The following is a 21,159-nucleotide window of genomic DNA, read 5'->3' on the forward strand; positions in this document are numbered from 1 at the left end:
TTTGCCTGTTTGCTGCTGCCCAGAGGGAGGCACTGGAGTCAGGCATTCCATCGGAGTGCCAGAGGTGGGGTGGCATGGTGTCCATGCTGGAGCCAGTGCTGCCCCCCAGTGTTAGCCTGGCAGAAGATGAGCTGTAATGTGTTTGACTGCAGACTGCTGCAACATTAGTGGACTCAGGGACCTGGACTATATTTTTTTGTTTGACTGTATCTTACTGCTATCTTTTATGTGCTTACTACCTTATCTGTGCTACGTGTGCCTTGCGCTGTGGTACTGTGTTTAGCATCTTGGCCCTGGAGTAACGCTGTTTTGTTTGGCTATATTCATGGGTATTCGTGTATGGTTGAATGACAATTAAATTTGAATTTGAACATGAACACCTGTGGAAGGTATTTTAAATATAAAAATTTTAAAAAAGCAACTGAGTCATCCCACCTGAGGAGGAAGCTCAGCTCTTTGCTAAGATAATACTCATTTGTTCTTGTAGATGCTGAGCTCATTAGTGTTATGACCTGACTTGCTCTCCTGGCTGGTCATACAACAGTAATGGCATATTGTGCCAAGGGAGAGTGGAGCTAGAGGCAAAACTTTGTCAAACAAGTTTCCTGTTTATTATGAGTAACTCTATAAAGTATTGCAAAGTGAACAAGTGGGATGAAGTCTGACTGAATGAAGTTGATCCAAAAGTACCGTTAAGTTAAACTGGAAAGAACCAAACCTATCTAAATTTAAATTGAGTTATTTCTGTCTGAGGTGGGTGGTAAACATAAATGTAAACAGCATTTGTTGAAATTTTATTCCTTGTCTGCACCTACAATTCTATTTGAAGTCACACACCAAGTACTAACTTATCCATTTTAGATCGGCAGTGTAATTATAGTTGCAGTACTCATTGCAATTTTCCAGTTCTTCACAGCAATCTATGCACACGTTTGGAGATTCATCCTCAATAATATTCAAACAACCAAGAAGCAGGACCCTTGTCTCACTACACCCAAGGTGATTTTAAAACTGTAAGACAATAAGACGTAAGAGCAGAATTAGGCCATTCAGCTCATCGATTTGCTCTCTGCCATTCCATCATGGCTGATTTATTATCCCTCTCAATCCCATTCTCCTGCCTTTCCCTATAACCTTTGACAGCCTTACTAAACAAGTACCTATCAACCTCCGCTTTACGTATACCCAATGACTTGGCCTCCATAGCCATCTGTGGTAATGAATTCCACAGATTCACCACCTAAGGAAATTCCTCCTCTTCTCTGTTCTAAAGGGACACCCTTCGAATCTGAGGCTGTGCCCTCTGGTCCTAAACTCCTCCACTTCAGGAAACATCCCCTTCATGTCCACTCTATCTAGGTTTTTCAATATTCAATCAACTTCAATGAGGTTCCCCCTCATTCTTCTAAACTCCAGCAAGTACAAGCCCACAACCATCAAATGTTGCTCACATGTTAACCCTTTCATTCCTGGAATCATTCTCGTGACTCTCCTCTGGACTCTCTCCAACGGTAGCACATTTTTTCTTAGATATGGTGTTCAAAACTGCTCGCAATACTCCAGGTGTGGTCTGACCAACACCCTACATTGCCTCAGCATTACATACTTGCTCTTATATTCTTGCCCTCTCATAATGAATGCTAACGTTGCATTTGCCTTCCTTACCACCAACTTAACCTGCAAGGTAACCTGCGGGGAATCTTGCAGAAGAAGTCCCAAGCCCCTTTGCACCTGTCATTTTGTTGTGTGCCTCAAGTACTCCAAAACTTCATCGTTGATAATGGATTCCAACATCTTCCCAACTACTGAAGTCAGACTAACTGGCCTACAATTTCCTTTCTTCTGCCTCCATCCATTCTTAAAGAATTGGGTGGTATTTGCATTTTTCCAGTCTTCTGTGACCTATTCCAGAATCTAATGATCCTTGAAAGATCATTACTAAAGTACAATCTTTATTAATCCCATTTAACATTGCTTGTTCCTGAGTATTCTATGCCTTGGCAATTCACGTGCTTCTCCAGATACTTTTTAAATGTTGTGAGAACACACATCTTCTCAGGCAGTGTGTTCCAAACTATTTTCACTATTTGAGTGAAAAAAAAATCCTCATATGCCCTCTAATTCTCTTTTTAAAATCATGTTTTCTGATTTTGGACTTATTTGTTAGTAACTCAGCTTCCTCTGGTCTAAGGAAAACAAGCCTAGCTAATCTGGTCTCACCCTATACCTGAAATGCTCCAACACCATGTTAGATTGTCTTTGTACCTTGTCTAGTGCAAAGTCCAAATATATCCTTGCTATACTACTGTATGGTGATCAGAACTGCACACTGTACGCCACATGTGACCCAAACAAAATTTTATAAAGTTGTGTCCCCCACACTAAGACTTGACTTATGAAGGCGAACATTCTAATTGCCTTCTTCACCACTTTTCCCACTTGTGATGCCACCTTTAGGAACCTATGGATTTGTACAAACATTTGTACATCAAAGTCCATTTGCTCCTCAATATTCCCTCAGATTCTATCATTCAAGTTGTTAGTCCTATTCTTTTCAAATATCCCAAAGTTCATAATTTTGCACGTCAGAAATTAAGTTCTATTTGGCCATTTTGCCAATTAAGCAATATCATCTTTTAGCCTAAGAACTATCCTCCTTGCTGTCAACAACATCACCAAAATGTATGCCCTCTGTGAATTACCATTTATGCTTCCCGTATTCTTAGCAAAGAAATTCCAGTCCTCTGTGTTTGACATCAGTTGTGGGGAAGGTATTGAAAACGTTTCTGAAGGACAAGATTAATCTACATTTGGAAAGGAAATGGTTAATCAGAGATAGTCAGCATGGCTTTGATCTAGATGATCCTGACTAATTTAATTGAAATTATGAAGACATAACAAAAAGGTATTGACAAGGGGAGTAAAGGATAGTGTAAACATAGACTCGGTAAGGCCTTTGCAAGGTGACATGTGGAAGATTGAAGTCCACGGGATTCAAGGCAAGTTGGCACATTGGATCCAAGGATGGTTTAGTAAAAGGAGACAGAGAATGATGGTGAACAGTTGCTTTTGTGATTGGATTGTAATGTATATAACAAAGAGTACAGATTCCAGCACAGATCCCTGTTCAACACCACTTATCACAGGAACCCCATCACAAAGGCAACCATTCACCATCATCTTCTTTCTTGTATAGATGGATGAACTGTAAATACAAATTAAACAAATTAGAGGTTTCTTTTTTCATGAAATTAGCTTAAGCCCATTAGGAGTTGTGACAGTGAGAAGAATCTATCGCTTTGCATTTCAGATCAGTGCCCAAGAAGAGCAGGGTGAGCTTCCTCAGTGACCACTACTGTCATAATTGTTCTACAGCAGATGCAATCTCACTGGTTTTCCACTTGGTCTTAGACTACCTAGACAACAGCAAACACAGGCCAGGCTGCTATTTATTGATTACAGCTCAACTTTCAACATTATCATCCCTCCAGAACTAATCAACAAACTTTAAAACCTGGACCTCTGTACCTCCCTCTGCAACTGGATCTTTTTGACTTCCTCATCACGAGGCCGCAGTTAGACAGGTTGGAAATAATATCTCCTCCTCACTGACAATCAATACAGGTGCACCTCAAGAATGCATGCTTCTCCCATGACTCTACTCTTTCTACAGTCTTGTCTGTGCGGCTAGGCACAGTTCAGATTCCATTTACAATTCGCCAATGACTCAGCTATTGTTAGCAGAATCTCAGATAGTGATGAGGAGGCATACAGGAGTAAGATAGATGGGCTGGTTAAGTGGTGTCATAACAACAACAACAACAACCTTGCATCAGTAGGACCAAGCAATTGATCATGGACTTCAGGAAGGGGCAATTGAGGGAACACACTCCAGTCCTCATTGAGAATCAGCAGGGTTAACACCTTCAAGTTTTTGGGTAACAACAACTCAAGGGATCTTTATCCTGGGCCCAACATATTGATGCAATTCTGAAGGTGTGCTAGTACCTTAAGAGCTTGAGGAATTTTACTATGTCACCAGACCTTAACAAATTTCTATTGATATACCACAGCGTGCATTCTGACTGGCTGCTCCATCATCTGGTGTGGAGGGACCACTGCACAGGATTGGACAAAGAGCTGCAGAGTGATGTAAACTCAGCCAACTCCACAATGGGCATCAGCCTCCCCCTTTTCAAGGACATCTTCAAAAGATGATGCCTCAAAAAGGCGCAATCCATCATTAGGACCCTCACAGTCCAGGATTTGCCCTGTTCTCATTGCTATCAATAGGGAGGAGGTACAGGAGCCTAAAGACGAACAGCTTCTTCCCCTCCGCTATCAGATTTCTGAACGGACCATGAACCCATGAACATTACCTCACTACCTCTGCTTTCTCCTTGCACTGAATATTTAATTTTTACTACACTTAGGGGCCACTTTATTAGGGACCTCCTGTATTTAATGAAGTGGCCACTTAGTCTATGCTTGTGGCTTTCTGCTGCTGTAGCCTATCCGTTTCAAGGTTTGACGTGTTGTGCGTTTAGAGATGCTCTTCTGCACACCGCTTTTGTAACACGTGGTTATTTGAGTTACTGTCACCTTCCAGTCAGCTTAAAGCAGTCTGGCAATTCCCCTCTGACCTCTCTCATTAACGAGGCATTTTTGCCCATAGAACTACCTTTTATTTTTCATACCATTCTCCAGAAATTTTAGACGCTGTTGCACATGAAAATCCTCGGAGATCAACAGTCACATGATTGGCTGATTATGTTTTTGCATTAACGAGGTGTACAGGTGCATCTAATAAAGTGGCCACTGAGAGTATTTTTTTGTAATTTATAATAATTTTTCAATATTGCACTGTACTGCTGCCAGAAAACAACAAATTTCAAGACGTATGTGAATAATAATATACCTGATTCTGATTCTGTTTTGATTTTGGAGAGTTGTGGGGAGTGCAGTTGTTGGGTGGGGTGGTGAGTAGCTGGGTGTGGACGTAGTAAAGATTAAGGCAACATTATCTTTCCAAAGTAACTACACCCTATTGACATAATCCTTTGACCTGAAAATATAATTGCACAAGACCTTGTGACAATGTTTAAAATGGCTCTGGAGCTATTTGCATCCTTGTCTGCTTCACTATTAGATGAAAAAAAACACTAATGAGTGCTCCCACATTACTTAGAAATAGTTTCATGATTTCTCAGAAGCAAAGTCAATATAATTTGAAATTTCTCCCTTTTATTTGTTTGCCTGCTAAAGTAGCAACCTTGAAATTCCTGTCGAGTGTCATGGATCAGACTGCAGATTTCCAAGTCAGTTTTAAATTCAATGTTAATGATCAATGTACAACTTCTAACTTGTATTCTGTGCTCTTGTAAAAATCGATACCAGATCATGATGTAGCAGGATCTGCAAATATACAGTCATGTCCGCAAGCAGTTCACATGTCTGGTAACTGAGCAAGTCAGACTTCATTTAACGGCAACCATTTCAGGTTAAAGTTTATACAATGTCTGGATGTTAAAAACATACAGAATATATGGAAAAGGGTTCATGTTTCTGCTATTGTTAATGCATCATTTAAATAAATCACATTTTATTAAACAATGTTGAACAACCTGCTGTAGCTTAAGTTGATTATTTAGAAGTATTCTAATTCCTCAGATGTGATGACATGAAGGTCACAGCTTTTTTTTTGAAAGGGTCAGAATAAGCTAATCCCATAATTCACATTAATGTAGGATAGTTCCATTTTTGTTCAAGTCCCAGGTCATATTTTTCTTTTGACACATTATTGCATAGGCCCCATTTTATCTTTTTAATGTTACTAAACCATCTTTTTCAAATTCAGCTCATTTTCCCATTACCCTATGTCTTGGTCTTTGGCCTCTCATTGTGAAGCTTCTGTGTTTATAAAGCAACTTAAGGAAGGCTTATTGTTTCAGCAAAGAGAGAAGCCGGGGGACAAAAGCAATTTCATCACGATGATATCACCTGTAATGGTAACATGGTGCACCGTAAAGAAGGTTACAACATTGTCTATTGTGACTGCAAACAACGAAGTGGCGAAACGAGAACATTCTTTAATGATTATGTTGCATTCCCAAAAGTTCCCCTTCTCCTCCCACACTTCTGAACTCTTCACTTCCTAGATGATGTGTCGGAATTTCTTGTGTTTCAATATTTGAAATCTAAGGAGATTGTGTGATAAGCTTTATTTTTCTGTACTAAGATATGGCACTCAGGGAGATCTAAGTTGGCTGCTATAGGAACCAAACATACAAGGAGATTTCTAAACAAGCAGAAGAAAATAGTATAAGCTCCCATTACTTCTCCACCACTCATCTCACCCATCTAGATGTGTTAAATGTATTTGCCATTGGCAAAATACACAGTTATTGGCCATACCCAATTGCAGTCAGGAAGTGGCGATGAGTGATGTTCCAGAACTGCTGAGGTCTAGGGCTCAAGTGCTGTCATAATGTGGTGAGAAGGGATTGTACGCCATCACAAACTGCCTTACTATCAGGGAGTTGCAAACCAAATTGAATTCTATGGTAAGCAGCCTCACTTCTGGCTCAATAATGGGAGGAATATCAATGACGAAATGACTAAGGATAATTTTGACCAGAATACTGCACTAATGTAAATAAAAAATCAACCTGCTGGGTTTTTCCAGCATTTTTTTTTGTTCTTATTGTTAAAAACACTAATATATTCTGCTGAAAGTAGCTGCACCTGCTTTATATGGTCCCCATTGGAATCAGGGTGGCATGAGAAATGTGCTTGGTCATGGCATGGCCGAATGTGGCAGAATACAATTCCACTGCAGCTGATCACCCAGGAAGCACCACTGTCGTTTAGGTTTGATCTGTACTGAGTCTCAGAATCAGGACCAGTTTTATTATTAGCAACATGTGTTGTGAAATGTGTTAACTTAGCAGTAGTCCAATGCAGTACTTAATATAGAAGATAAATAAATCAAGTACAGTATATGTATATTGGAGATTAAAAATTGTGCAAAAATAGAATACATATACCGCAAAGGTTGTACCATCAACATGAAGAACAGTGTCCTTATGTTGAAGAAAGGACTTTGCACACACAAAAATATGTGGAACTCACACCTGGCCATGCTGTCAAAGAGAGGTGCACCTGTAACGTGCAGACTAGTGAGGATGAGATCAAGCAGGTTCATTCCCTGTACCGTTTTTCTCAAGACATGCCACCAACCCAGCTTGACTTCTATATCCTTCAGGGCTCAGACGGTTCAGTTGGTATCACGGGGCCGTTGGAGATATGCGCCGAAGTATCCCATACAATGAATGCTTCGTGTCCGAGCTACTTTCAAATCCTCTTATACTATTGGTAATTCTTAAAATTGATGCAGTCTGCTTGTGTTTGATCTGACACATTGAGATCCCATGGGCCGGTTGTCAATGCTAAGGGCCTCCAGAGCTGTTGTGTCTTAACTGTACAAACTGTTGTGCCACTTTCCTTGTTGGATCTGTCCTGCTAGTGGGAAAGGATGCATACAGAGAGCCCGTAAGGTGTGATTCACTAAGTATGTGAGCCTGTTATTGATGTAGTTTGCAGAATAGCTTCTTCCAAGTTTACAGAAGGCTCTAATGTCAGTGTTCGGAGTGTCTTTGACTTGCTAAATGTATGACAGAAAACCCACCCAGTTTTACTCTGATTACTGTCTTTGAAACAATTTGCTGTAACAGTGGGATAGTTTACCACTTGAGAGGGCAGTTTAAATCAATCACATTGCTGAATGTGCTGTTACTTGTACATCAGAGTAGAAGTACTTGGCAGATTTTCTTCACTCAAAGATATAAGTAAGCAAATAAGTTTTTAAAGCAGAATTGATTACCATGGTCATCATTGTTAATATTAAAGTAAATTAAGATTGATTTACTCGATTTGAATATAGATTTGCTAGATATTACAGTGGGATCTGCATTAATATTTCATTGGTCTGCACCCCAACCTCTTCCCAGTAGCTCTGCTTCATTAGCAGATTTGGTATCTCACCAAAGATTCTTGCAAATTTCTAATCAATGCATGTTGGAGAGTATTTTGACTAGTTGCATTGCAGCCTTGTATAGAGACTCCAACGCACAGGATTAAAGAGGCTGCAAAGGGTTGTAAACTCAGCTGGTCCCATCATGAGCACAACCCTTCCCCACCATTGAGGACATCTCCAAGAGGTGGTGCCCTGAGAAGATGGCATCCATCATTTAGCATGTTCCCCAGCCGGGTTATGCCCTCTTCTCATTACTAGCATCACAGAGGACCAGAAGGAACATTCAGGAGCAGCTTCTTCTCCACCACCACCAGATTTCTGAGAGGTCCATAAAAATGACCTCATTATTCTTTATTTTTTGGACCATTTATTTATTTTGTAATTTTATGTCCTTGCACTCTACCAACACCTCGACACAACAAGTATAATTTCAAAATGCAAACATGAGGAAATCTGTAGACGCTGGAATTTCAAGCAACACACTTAAAAATTGCTGGTGAACGCAGCAGGCCAGGCAGGATCTATAGGAAGAGGTACAGTTGACGTTTCGGGCCGAGACCCTTCGTCAGGACTAACTGAAGGAAGAGATAGTATCTCCCCTCCCCCTTTCAAATCTCTTACTATCTCTTCTTCCAGTTAGTCCTGATGAAGGGTCTTGGCCTGAAACGTCGACTGTACCTCTTCCTATAGATGCTGCCTGGACTTCTGCATTCACCAGCAATTTTTAAAGTATAATTTCATATGGTAAGGAACTGGTACCACAATGTGATGACCTTTGACCCATACAGGAGAACGAGGGGGTGATAGACAGGAGCTACAGGGAGATAGTCACCCCCAGCTTGCAGGAGACTGGTAACTGGGAGACTGCCAGAAGAATGAGGGGAAATGCACATACAGTGCAGAGTACACCTGTGGTTGTCCCCTCAGTAATAAGTGTGAAACTTTAGATACTATTGAGGGGGATGACCTACTGGGGGAGCCCCAGTGACCAGGTCTCTGGCATTAAGTCTGGTGCTGTGGCTCAGAAGAGCAGAGAGATGAAGAGGACTGCAGTGTTGTTAGGAGATTCCTTAGTCAGAGGAACAGAGACAAGGTTCTGTGGGTGCAATAGAGACACCTAGAAGTCTTGGTATATACCGGCACCAATGGTATAGGTAGACAAGGTGAGGAGGTCCTGAAGAGAGATTTTAGGGAGCTAGGTAGAAAGCAGAGAAACAGGATCTCCAGATTAGCAATCTGTGGATTGCTGCCTGTGCCATGTGCTAGTGAGGATAAGAATAGGATGATTTGGCAGGTGAGCTACTGGTGAAGGTGGGGGGTAGGTTCGGATTTCTGAATCATTGGGATCTTGTGGGCAAGGTATGACCTCTATATGACAGGTTATACCTGAACCTGAGGGGGACCAATCCCTTGCAGGTAGGTTTGCTAGAACTACTTGAGAGGTTTTAAATGCAGCAGGGAGTTAGTTTAACTGAAGTGATAGGGATGAGAATATGGCAGTTGGTATACAAGCAGAGGAAGTGTGCAGTGAGATTGGCCAATAAAAGGGAAAGATTGTAGTCAGTGGGATGAGTTGCAATGTAACAGGGGAACAAAATCAAAAAGGATGACAAATACAGTACAAGTATTATATTTGGATGCACGCTGTGTACAGGATAAGGTAGGTGATCTTGTAGTGCAGTTAGAAATTGGCAGATATGATGTTGAGGTCATCACTGAGTTGTGGCTGAAAGAAGATTGTAGCTGTGAGCTTAACATCCAGGGAAATGCATTATATCAAAGGGACAGGCAGGTAGGCTGAAGGGATGGCTTGTCTCTGATGGTAAAAAAATGACATCAAATCCTTACAAGGAGGTGGCATAGGACTGAAAGATGCAGAATCGTTGTGAGTAGAGTTAAGGAACTGCAACGGTAAAAAAAACCCTGATTGGAGTTATATGCAGCTCTCTGAACACAGGCCAGGATGGGGGCTCCAAACTACAGCGCGAGTTAGAAAATGCATGTCAAAAGGATAATGTTACGATAGTCATGAGGAATTTCAATATGCAGGTAGATTGGGAAGATCAGGTTGGTGCAGATTTTGGAATCCAAGAGAGAGAATTTGTAGATTGCCTATGAGATGGTTTTTCAGAGCAGTTTGTGGTTGAGCCCACTGAGGGATCAATGATTCTAGATTGGGTGTTGCGTAAGATTAAGGAGCTTCTGGCAAAGGAACCCTTAGGAGGCAGCGATATGATAATATGATAGAATTCATCCTGCAGTTGGAAAGGGGGAAGCTAAAGTCAGATGAATTACTGTTACAGTGAAGTAAAGGGAATTACAGAGGCATGAGAGAGGAGCTAGCCAACGTTGATTTGAAGGGAACAATAGAAGGGATGATAAAAGGAGCAATGGCTGGAGTTTCTGGGAGCAATTCGAAAGGAGCATAATAGATAGAGCCCTAAAACGTATTCTGAAGGCAGGATGACATAACCATGGCTGACAAGTCAAAGACAATACAAACGCAAAAGAGAGGGCATATAATAGAGCAAATATTAGTGGGAAGTTAGATGATTGGGGAAGCTTTTAAAAACCAACAGAAGGCAACTAAAAAAGCCATAAGGTGAAAAGATGAAATATGAAGGTAAGATAGCTAATAACATCAAATAGGATACCAAGGGTTTTTCAGCTACATAACGAGTAAAAAAAGAGTCGAGTGTAGCTATGGGACTGCTGGAAAATAATACTGGAGAGGTAGTAATGGGGGACAAGGAAATGGCGAAAGATCTGAATAAGTATTTTGCAACATATTTTTCTGTGGAAGGCAATGTGCTGGAAGTTTAAGATTGTCAGGTGGCAAAAGCGAATGCAGCTGCTCTTACTAGGAAGAAGGTGCTTGTGAAGCTGGAAGGTCTGAAAGTAGATAAGTCACTTGGACCAGATGTGTACACCCCAGAGTTCTGAAAGAAGTAGCTGAAGAGATTGTGGATGCATGAGTAATGATCTTTCAAGAATCACTGGATTCTGGCATGGTTTACAGGACTGGAAAATTTCAAATGTTACTCCACTCTTCAAGAAGGGAGGGAGGCAGAAGAAAGGAAAATTTAGGCCTGTCCTCAGTTATTGGGAAGATGTTGGAATTTATTGTTAAGGATAAGGTTTTGTGGTATTTGGAGGCACATAATAAAATAGGCCAAAGTCAGCATGGGCTCCTTAAGGAAAAACCTTGCCTAACAAATCTGTTGAAATTATTTGAGGAAGTAACAAGGAGAATAGACAAAGGAGAATCAGTGGATGTTGTGTACTCGGATTTTCTGAAAAACCTTTGACAAAGTGTCGCACATGAGGCTTCTTAGCAAGATAAGAACCCAGAGTATTACAGGAAATATACTAATGTAACTAGAGCATTGGCTGACTGGCAGAAGGCAAAGGGTGGGAAGAAAGGGAACCTTTTCTGACTGGCTGCCAGTAACTAGTGGTATTCTGCAGGAGTCTATGTTGGGACCGCTTATTTTCAAGTTGTATGTTATTGATTTGGATGACGGAATGGTTGGCTTTGTGGTTAAGTTTGCGGATGATACGAAGATAGGTGGAGAGGTAGGTAGTGTTGAGGAAGTAGGGAGGCTGCGGAGGGACAGACAGATTAGGAGAATGGGCAGAGAAGTGGTATATGGAATACAGTGTCTGTAAATGTATGGTTAAGAACTTTAGTAGAAGTAAGAAAAGCACAGACTATTTTCTAAATGGGGAGAAAATTTGAAAATCAGAGGTGCAAAGGGCCTTGGGAGTCCTTGTTCAAGATTCTCTAAAGGTTAACTTGCAATTTGAGTTGGTGGTGAGGAAGGCAAATACAATGTTAACATTTATTTTGCGAGGACTGGAATAGGAAAATAAGGATATAATACTGAGGCTTTATAAGGCACTGGTGAGGTCTCAGTTTTGGGCCCCTTATCTAAGAAAGAATGTGCTGACATTGGAGGTGGTCCAAAGGAGGTTTACGTAAATGATTCCAGGAATGAAAGGCTTGTCATATGAGGAACCTTTGATGGCTCTGGGCTTGTACTCTCTGGAATTTAGAAGAATGAAACCTATCAAATGTTGAATGGCCAAGATAGACTGGATGTGGAGAGGATGTTTCCTATCGTGGGGAAGTCTGGGACCAGAGAGCACAACCCCAGAATAGAGGCATACCATTTAGAGCAGAGATTAGGAGTATTCCTTTAACTAGAGGGCTGGTGTGAATCTGAGGAATTCTTTGCCACAGGTGGCTGTGGAGGTTAGCAAAGGATTCTTGATGAGTCAGTCAGAGAATTCTTGCTAAGTCAGGGTGTGAAAAGTTAAGGGGAGAAGGCAGGACAGTGATGTTGAGAGGGAAAATGGATCAGCTATGATGAAATGGCACAGCAGACTCGATGGGCCAAATGACCTAGTTCTGCTTCTCTGTCTCCTATGGTCTTATATAAACAGAGATAACAATCCTGATTCTGATTGTGATCCTAGTCTCGTAATGTACTGTGACTGCTCCTACTACAGAGAGCTAGCGAACAATTCTCCTTTTCTTCTGTTAATAAATGTTTCTGTGGCACTTTACATTCCTGTGTTTCCACACCCATCTGTGTGGTTTTTTGTTAGGGCAGCTTAACCTGCCCAAACAAGACAGAAATTTGGGACCGTAACACACCCATTCCCACGTAATGAAACCAAGCAACTACTTCAGTATGTAAGTGAGGTGAATCAAGAGGTGGCACTAATGAAATGTAAGCAATTATCTTTCACAAGACATTAACCAATTAAGTCACGTATGCAGCCACAAGTAAAGAAATTAGTTTGGTTTTACTAGTCTTACAGATTACATCAATAAACTTGTTTGCTTAATAAAAAACCAATGAAAGCTAGTAGAATATACATGTACATCTCACAAAAAATTAGAAAACTCTACAATAGCTTACCAACAATTAGTGACAGTAAGAGCATACATTGAGGAGTGTCCCTGAAGTGATTTTAAGGAGGTTTGGAATATTCTAATTTTCTTTCACTACAATTCTAGGACAACAATTGTGAAACTAGATACAGCGGGACACCTAAAATCAGTAACCCACATTAAGAAAGCAAATGTTTATTACTAGTATTTGTCCAACAAGTCAAGAAGATTTGAAGAAAAATAAGGGAATTTGTTGCTGAACACATTCATTTTAAAATATACTTTGTCACTCATGCTCCAAGATTAAATTTCACCTTGCATAACATTTACCCAAAGAATACATTGAACTAAGTTGTCACAATTTCTTTCCTAGCTATCCCATAGCAACCAGAATTTGCTTATAGATTTTATTCAATTGCTACACACATTTGTGATATAATTTGTGTTTGTTGTGTATTAATTCATGCAAGTTTGTAATATCACTGGAAGCTCTTATCCTAAATCAATTTTTTTTCAACAAATCCAACAAACATCGATACTATTTCAGGCGAATCGAAAAGAATCCACTTAACCCATGATTTCTGAAAATAACTTTATGTCAAAGCAAATTAACAAATTATAAGAAAATGTCAGGTCTAAAACTTGCTAAAAGAACTCACATTTTCACAGTCAGGTCTCACCATCCATGTTTCCTTTTGGCTCAGGAAGGACCAGGATGAGCTCCAAGCCCAGACAGTCCTGGGGCTCTGTAGCACGGCACTGACTGATGCTTAGCCTGCGGCATCATATGTAAATTATAAGCCATGCCTGCAAAATTCCTTTGAAAAGCTTTGATAATTGTCCTCACCCCTAACATTTCGGTCTATCAATTCTGTAAAAGCCTTTTGAGTATTCTGATCCTTCCTGACATTTTCAGTGAGTTCTGACAACATTTAGCTGGGAAATGGCCAATGGAGCATGGCCAGGAACTCTTGGACATCCACATTGGGAAAATATTCCAGAACCTACTTGTTAAGTGATGGCACTGTTAAAGCTCAGGAATACCATACCAAAAATCTCTGCTTCTTCCTCTTTTCTGTGGTGCTCAGGTGGTAGGAAGGGGGAATACATGACGTAAATTAGTCATGTTAGCCGAGAAGTTTGCTTTGCCCTGGTTGTGGTCCAGCTTCTTAAGTGATGGTGGAGCTACATTCATCCAAGAAAATGGAGAATATTCCATTGTAGTTCTCACTTAGATGGTCAAAGGCTTTATGGAGTCAGGAACAAAATGGATTGTCACAGAATGCCTGACTGGCTCATGCCAAAGTACATTCATGATTTTTTTTCCAGTTAGGTCTCTGCCCAATGATAGCAACCCCCTTGGCTGTTGACTCTGCATGGATGGAGAATGATGAATGTCGGGCATTGCTGATGATACTTTCAATCACTTTATGGGTGATTACAATGCAAATAAATGGCCACTCTGAATTTTGTCATGGTTTTTGTGGACAGGGCAGCATCTCTGTTGTCTTTGTAAGCTTTGTAGATGTGCTGGAACAAAAGAATTAAACTCCATCTCAACAAACTTCTTCTGTATCTGGTACTCTTAATATCATATGGAATGAATCAATCCGAATGAAGACTGGCTTCTGTGGTGGAAAACAAGGTAGATCATAGCTCTTCTGGCTGAAGGTGGTTACAAATTGTTCAGTCTTGTTTTATGAATTCACATTGTGTCATCGTGGAGACTCCACCTCCTATTAATGGTCTGACTACAAATGAAGGATCACTTCACACTCTCTGTACTGTTCTGGTTCTGCTGTTTATCACTCAGGTAGTTCTGTCTCGTGGTTTCACCAGGTCTGCAAAACATTTTCAGCAATGCTTGGTTCTGTTCCTGGTATGCTTTTCACCTCTCGTCATTGAATCAGAGTTATTCTACTGGATTGATGATAATTGTAGAGTGGTGGTTATCCAAAGTATGAGGTTACTGACAGTGGAATACTCGTGCCTCAGTGTATGGCCAGTTTGGAGTTGCTCGACCTGGCATGAATCCATCTAATGTAGAACAGTGCTGAACAAGAAATTCATTGTGGGCTTCAGGAAAGGGAAGTCAGAACAGATGCCAGTCCTCATTGATCAGCAGGAGGAAGGGTGAGCAGCTTCAAGTTCCTGAGTGTCAACATCCCAGAAGATCTACCCAGAACTCAATGCAAACATGAAGAAGGCACACCAGCGGCTTTACTTCATTAGGAGCTTGAGGAGATTTGGTAGGCTACCAAAGACTCTAGCAGATTTCTACAGATGTGCTGTGGAGAGCATTCTGACTGGCTGCATCAGTGCCTGGCATTGAAACTTCAATGCACAGAACTGAAAGGAACTGCAAAGGGTTAGACCTAGTCAGCTCCATCATGGTCACAAGACTCTTCACCATCACAGAAATCTTCAAAAGACCGCGCCTCAAGAAGGCGCCATCCATCGTTAAGGACCCTGACCATCCAGGACATGCCCTTTTCTCTTTACTACCCCGAGAGAGGAGGGGCAGGAGTCTCACTCAATGCTTTAGAAACAGCTTCTTCTTCTCTGTCATCTGATTTGTGAACAGTCCACGAACCCAAGAACAGTATTCCTCTTTAGTACTATTTATTTACTGTTTTTTTCTATAACTTACTGTATAGAAATATTTTCTTAAGTCTTGCACTGAACTGCCGCCAAAAAACAACAAATTTCACGACAAATGTCGGTGATAATAAACTTGATTCTGATTCTGAATGGTATGCATAGCAGAAGGGAATTTGTCCCCATTATAAAGACAGAAACTTGGCTCTGTGTGCCTAACACTTCTACCAATGCAGTCATGGAAAAATGCAAGTCAATTCAGAAGGACAAAGCCCAATCAATGTAATCACTATTATTAGTTCTCAGCCCACCTACAACTTGGCAGCAAAGTCCCTCAGCATAAGAGTGGTTGGAAGTAATGGGTACCTTTCAAACAGTTTGAAACCCCAACCAAGAATACATTCCTTTTACAAAGACCATTCAACATGGGGGTGAAATAATTTCATCCATGAGGTAAGATAATGATGTCCCCGAAGCCCCAGTAATTTTCATAAAGTGTGAGAGATGCCGGCTGAAACACAGAACGTTTTCAGGTGTATATCTCAAAAATTGCCTCACCGGTCTGGAACAGCTCGGCATTTCTGGTGCAGGACACAAAATGAAGCATGAAATACGAGGAGGACTTTGCATGGCTAACTTGGTGGGGCGCATGCACTCTCGGTCAAGACAGAATGGGATGTGTCCAATCTTATTCTTACTATTGACTTTCAAAGCCACTTTGACACAGCCAACAGGTTTGCTAGACCCTTTCAGAGGGTAATTAAGGGTCAGATACAGATGGGGAGGACATCAAATTTCCTTCTGATAACTTACTGCCTGTATGCCATTTGCATTTAGGGCAACAATGAAGGTCTTCCATCTCCGTCTGTCCATAGCCTTGCACACGGATAAAGAAGGATTCTTCATTGCAGTTTTTTTGACCAGTCAGGGTTGTTCACCTGAGCTGAACCCCCGATAATGGAGAACTGGTGAACCACTCCTAGCATGGCCACTACTCTCAGCCTGTTTGATACGATTGACCCTACAAAGAGCCAAAGCGCAAGGCCCTGACTCCAAACATCATAGCTCTCCAGGTTATTGAGGCACGCAAGCCTCCAAACCCTACGAAACTTACATATTCCTAGTCATCATCCCTGATGTGGACTCTGTTTATTTAGATTTACCTAACTGTTGTAGTGGGATCTAAACTTGTACCTATGAATCATTAGTCCCAAGTTCTGCATTATTAGTTCAATAATAAAACAACTATACTACCGTAAACAACAGGAATTCTGCAGATGCTGGAAATTCAAGCAACACACATCAAAGTTGCTGGTGAACGCAGCAGGCCAGGCAGCATCTCTAGGAAGAGGTGCAGTCAACGTTTCAGGCCGAGACCCTTCGTCAGGACTAACTGAAGGAAGAGTGAGTAAGAGATTTGAAATCTTACTCACTCTTCCTTCAGTTAGTCCTGACTAAGGGTCTTGGCCTGAAACGTCGACTGCACCTCTTCCTAGAGATGCTGACTATACTAACGTAATCATTTCTTCTAATACTTCAGATTTGTACTGTCACAGTGCTTGCACTCACACAATTATGGTTATATTTCTCTTCCCTTCTAATGAATGCAACTCATTCTAAACTTCTTCAAAATTTTAAATAATTATATTAGTAAAAAGTTATAAAAGCTGAAGTGAAAATGAGAAAAAAATTGCATATTTTTCTATGTTTCTTTTTCCATTATCCACTAGAATAAAAGCAGCTAGCTTTGGAGAAGAATATTGGGCAGCATTACGTATGGTATCCTGCCAGCCATCTCTTCCCACCCAGTAATCTCTGGGGAGTGCACATGAGCCAGCTCCCTCAGACAATACCCTCCCTTATCAGGACAGACTGCTGTCTGGTTTCCTGTCTTAAACCGGCACTTCTGCTTGGAACAAGAACACATTACATCAGAAAGCTTGGGTTCTCTATGTAAATCATGTCGCAAAACATGTTTCTGTTTGAGTACGTAGCTACTCTTTGAGTTAATAGTCTGCAATATTTTCCTGCACAGATCATTGAGTCGCATCATAGAACAATGTCCATACTTTACATAACCCCTTTACAATGTGAAAGTACATCTGCCAAAACAATTTACTGGCAATCCCAATAGATTAGATTGTCTAGGAACGCGTATGTTGACCTCTGTTGGAATAATCAATTTGATTCTAGCCAAGCTATTTGCACCAGAACTGTGATTCAGATGATTAAATAATTGTCTAAAAGGGAATGAAACTAATCTCAGTTGATCTTTTGAACTAACACTCATGTGCAACTTCATTAACAATTGAAAAATGTTTCTTATCAGAATGACACAGAAAACAATATATACCCTCAATCACAGGCACATGAAAAGTTGCCACCTACAGATGGACATACAAGATCTCCTATCCTGTTATTTAATTTCAAATAAAAAAGAATCATGCCGATTACAAATACAGAAAGGTCTTCGTTAATGTCCAGGAACAGCATAAAGGGACACAAAACCAGTGAACACACTGTACTGGCTCACATTCATTTTCAGACAAAGAAAAAGACGACAATATTTCAGGCAGCAAACTTCAGTCCAAAATCAAGAACAAGCTCTAATAAAATACTTAATCTGAAAAGTTAATCTGTTTTCCCGCCTTTCCACAAGCTTTCATGTAGCATGTTCTGTGTTTACACCTGTATTTCCACTCCAGTATTATATGTCATGTTGCAACAATATCATTGTCTCAGAACATTGATATGGCCCTGAGTTGCAAAGTAGGAAAAGTCAAGAAGCCAAGTTTCTCACAAATGAAATTTATAAATTTAAGCACATTTCCTCCCTGGTCTAGCATTATGGGGGTGGCATTTGGCACTCCCAGGTACTCAAAGCTTAAAGGTAGGAGCAGGAATCTATCCATGCCTGTTGCTTCATTTATAATGTGGATTCTACTTCACGAGCTGAACAGAAAGATAATTATGGAAAATAAGGAGAGTGTCTAAATAGAAATTAATTTTAAAGATCTATCAGCTAATTCCCTGCATTCACCAAAGCATCCTTACATTTATACATTTGTGATTTAGTATCTTCCCAGAGATCCCATGCTTGCAATAAATAGACAAATAGTTTGTTCACCTTGGATATACTGGGATATGATTATGTCACCAACTCTTATGGTGTAAACTCATGGAACTAGACACAGTCTAGTAGCTGATTGCCAGTGATTCCAATAAACCTTTATATCAATCAGCCCAAACAGATTCAGATTTATTTATCACATATACATTTAAACATACAGTGAAATTTGTCATTTGTGTTAACAACCAACACAACCAAGGGATAAACCTTGTGAATATATTCATATTTGTTTCTGCAAAGCAGAATTCATACTTTTTGAGAGCTGAAAGCACCAATATCACAAACTAAATAAAAATCCTGAAGTTGTATATATTACTGGCCAATGGACAGGCACCACAATCCTCCCCCTGCAGTAAAACTTGTTACCTAAATCACAACCAAACACTTACTTTGTATCTTTCCACAGTTAATGCTCCTTTTTTGGTCAAAAAATTGTTTCTGGGCAAAAGAAACAAGCAAGAAAATGTTAAAAATTTGAATTGCAACGCAGCAGAAAGACTTACTTAAAATTTAACAATATGACTATCACTCCACCAATTCCTTACAGGCACAATGTCTAACTTACAACAACTGGATACTTCCTTCATTTGTCCCAGCTCCCAGTCAGAAAGAAGATAATTGTAAAGTATTGCTTGATCAACCAGCATAAAATCAATCTCCAACTTTTATCTGGTGCGAGGCTTCATTTTTCCAGACAGGAGGCGACCAGGGAGTAGTGACCATCTGTACACAGTGTGTCAACAGATAATGAATGACTCTGGGGGGAAGGGAGGAGCCGGGGGTTGGGTTAGGGCAGGGACAGGGCTTCAGCTCCTCTAGAAGAAAACAACCTAAACAGGAAAGAACATTGAAATAGCACTTGGAATGCATGACACAAACCTCAGCCTTGAAACAAAGAGCAGGAAACTGCTCTGGCTGGCTGAGGTGGAGTGAAACCAGGGAGAGGCATTTATACATTCTAAACAGTCTTATTTACATGGGCAGCTGGGCCAGTTTGGGTCAGGGAGTTTTGAGGAAATGATCATTGGCTGCTTGCCATTCATACTGACTGACATCGACGAGTGTTCTTTGGTTAGAATGATCTTTTAAATTGTAATTTCAGCTATAGCCTGCTTGTGGAGTTTGTTACTGCTTGCACATATGATTCCAAATGGGAAAGTGTGTCCATTCAAGAAAACAAATTTTCTTTCAGTTGATACAGTTCAGTGAAACCTTGCCTACAGTTCCTGGGAGTGAATGAATCCCTTTACTCACTAGGTAAAAAAATATTTAGCTTATGCTGTCAGTAAGCAATGCTGGCATGAATTTAGGGATGCAGAAAACAATCAGGTATTTATTAAAACTATTTATGAAACTTATGAAATTCCCAGTATCCACTTCTCATTTCTCCAAAAGTGTTAGCTAAAGCCTTTAGGTTACAGATACTTAAAGTCAAAAGTTTTCCTATGTTGGTAAGTATTTGAAATATCTGCTTCTACACTGCAAAGCAAATCAAAGTGTCGGAGAAAGACCTGCATTTTTATGGTATATTTCATGGCCTTTTCATGGAATCCCATAGCATCTTAGAGCCAACTATTTCTGAAGTGTGGCCACTGATTCAGGGCAGGATATGCACAAAAACACAAGTATGGGAGTATTAATTTTAAATGCTGATAAGCTCTATCCACATTTCTATCACTACAATACATTAGGTACTTTGTTAATAGCACTCACACCCACTACTTATTGTGCCGTAGCTGAATCCTTCACTTGCCAACAAAAGTTTTACTGCAGTAAGTTGTGACAGATACAAAGCAACACTGTAAAGAGTTAACATAAACTTTAAAATTAATTTATGGTTTCGGACCACCTGAATTTAATATGATCCATTAACGATGCCGGAAGCCTAAGTAGAACAAAGAGCTTACCTAGACTGGCAGGGAACACAGGCACTTTCCCCACTAGATCAACTTTATAATATCTAGCTATCTCCTTCGGCCTGCTGCCAGTCTTCCCAGTCATGCCCTTAGAGCTGGTAACAGCAATAAATTATGTTGTGTGTGCTCCTAAAATGGTATTCTGAAAACCCAGCGCAGGCAAGCTAACACAACAAACCTGTATCAACCTTGTATTTCTTTCTTTATAGCAATGTCATATATTCATTGTGAATCAGTTCAAATTAACCCCAGCTATAAAACATAACTTGTTCTCAGAAGGAGTAAATGTTCATTTTGTTTCAAAAGATCTGAATTAAGTGATAACTTTTGTGTTCATGGATGGTTATCTCCACAACTATTTTGAATTTGACCTGTAGAGGGAACCAGATTGTGTTAAATATGATTTTTGTCAATGAAGTATTTAAGCATCTTTTAAAGTGTGTAATGCCTAAGCGAGTACAAAGGGTAAATGACAGAATACCACTCATTCAATATTTATTGCTCTAGCGAAGCTGTATCCTTAGCACATGCATAGTAAAGTTTTCAGTGGGTCATGTAATTTTTCCTACCAATTTAGATT

At 40.3% G+C, this 21,159-nt stretch overlaps 1 protein-coding gene across 1 annotated transcript in view; it reads right to left on the reverse strand.

Moving 5' to 3' along the window:
* The window catches only part of LOC134344078 (Krueppel-like factor 3), a 142,043-nt gene that overhangs the window by 54,177 nt on the left and 66,707 nt on the right, over positions 1–21,159 (reverse strand). The gene's annotated exons all lie outside the window — the stretch shown is intronic.

Source organism: Mobula hypostoma, chromosome 3 (genome assembly GCF_963921235.1).
Source record: "Mobula hypostoma chromosome 3, sMobHyp1.1, whole genome shotgun sequence".
Taxonomy (NCBI): domain Eukaryota; kingdom Metazoa; phylum Chordata; class Chondrichthyes; order Myliobatiformes; family Myliobatidae; genus Mobula; species Mobula hypostoma.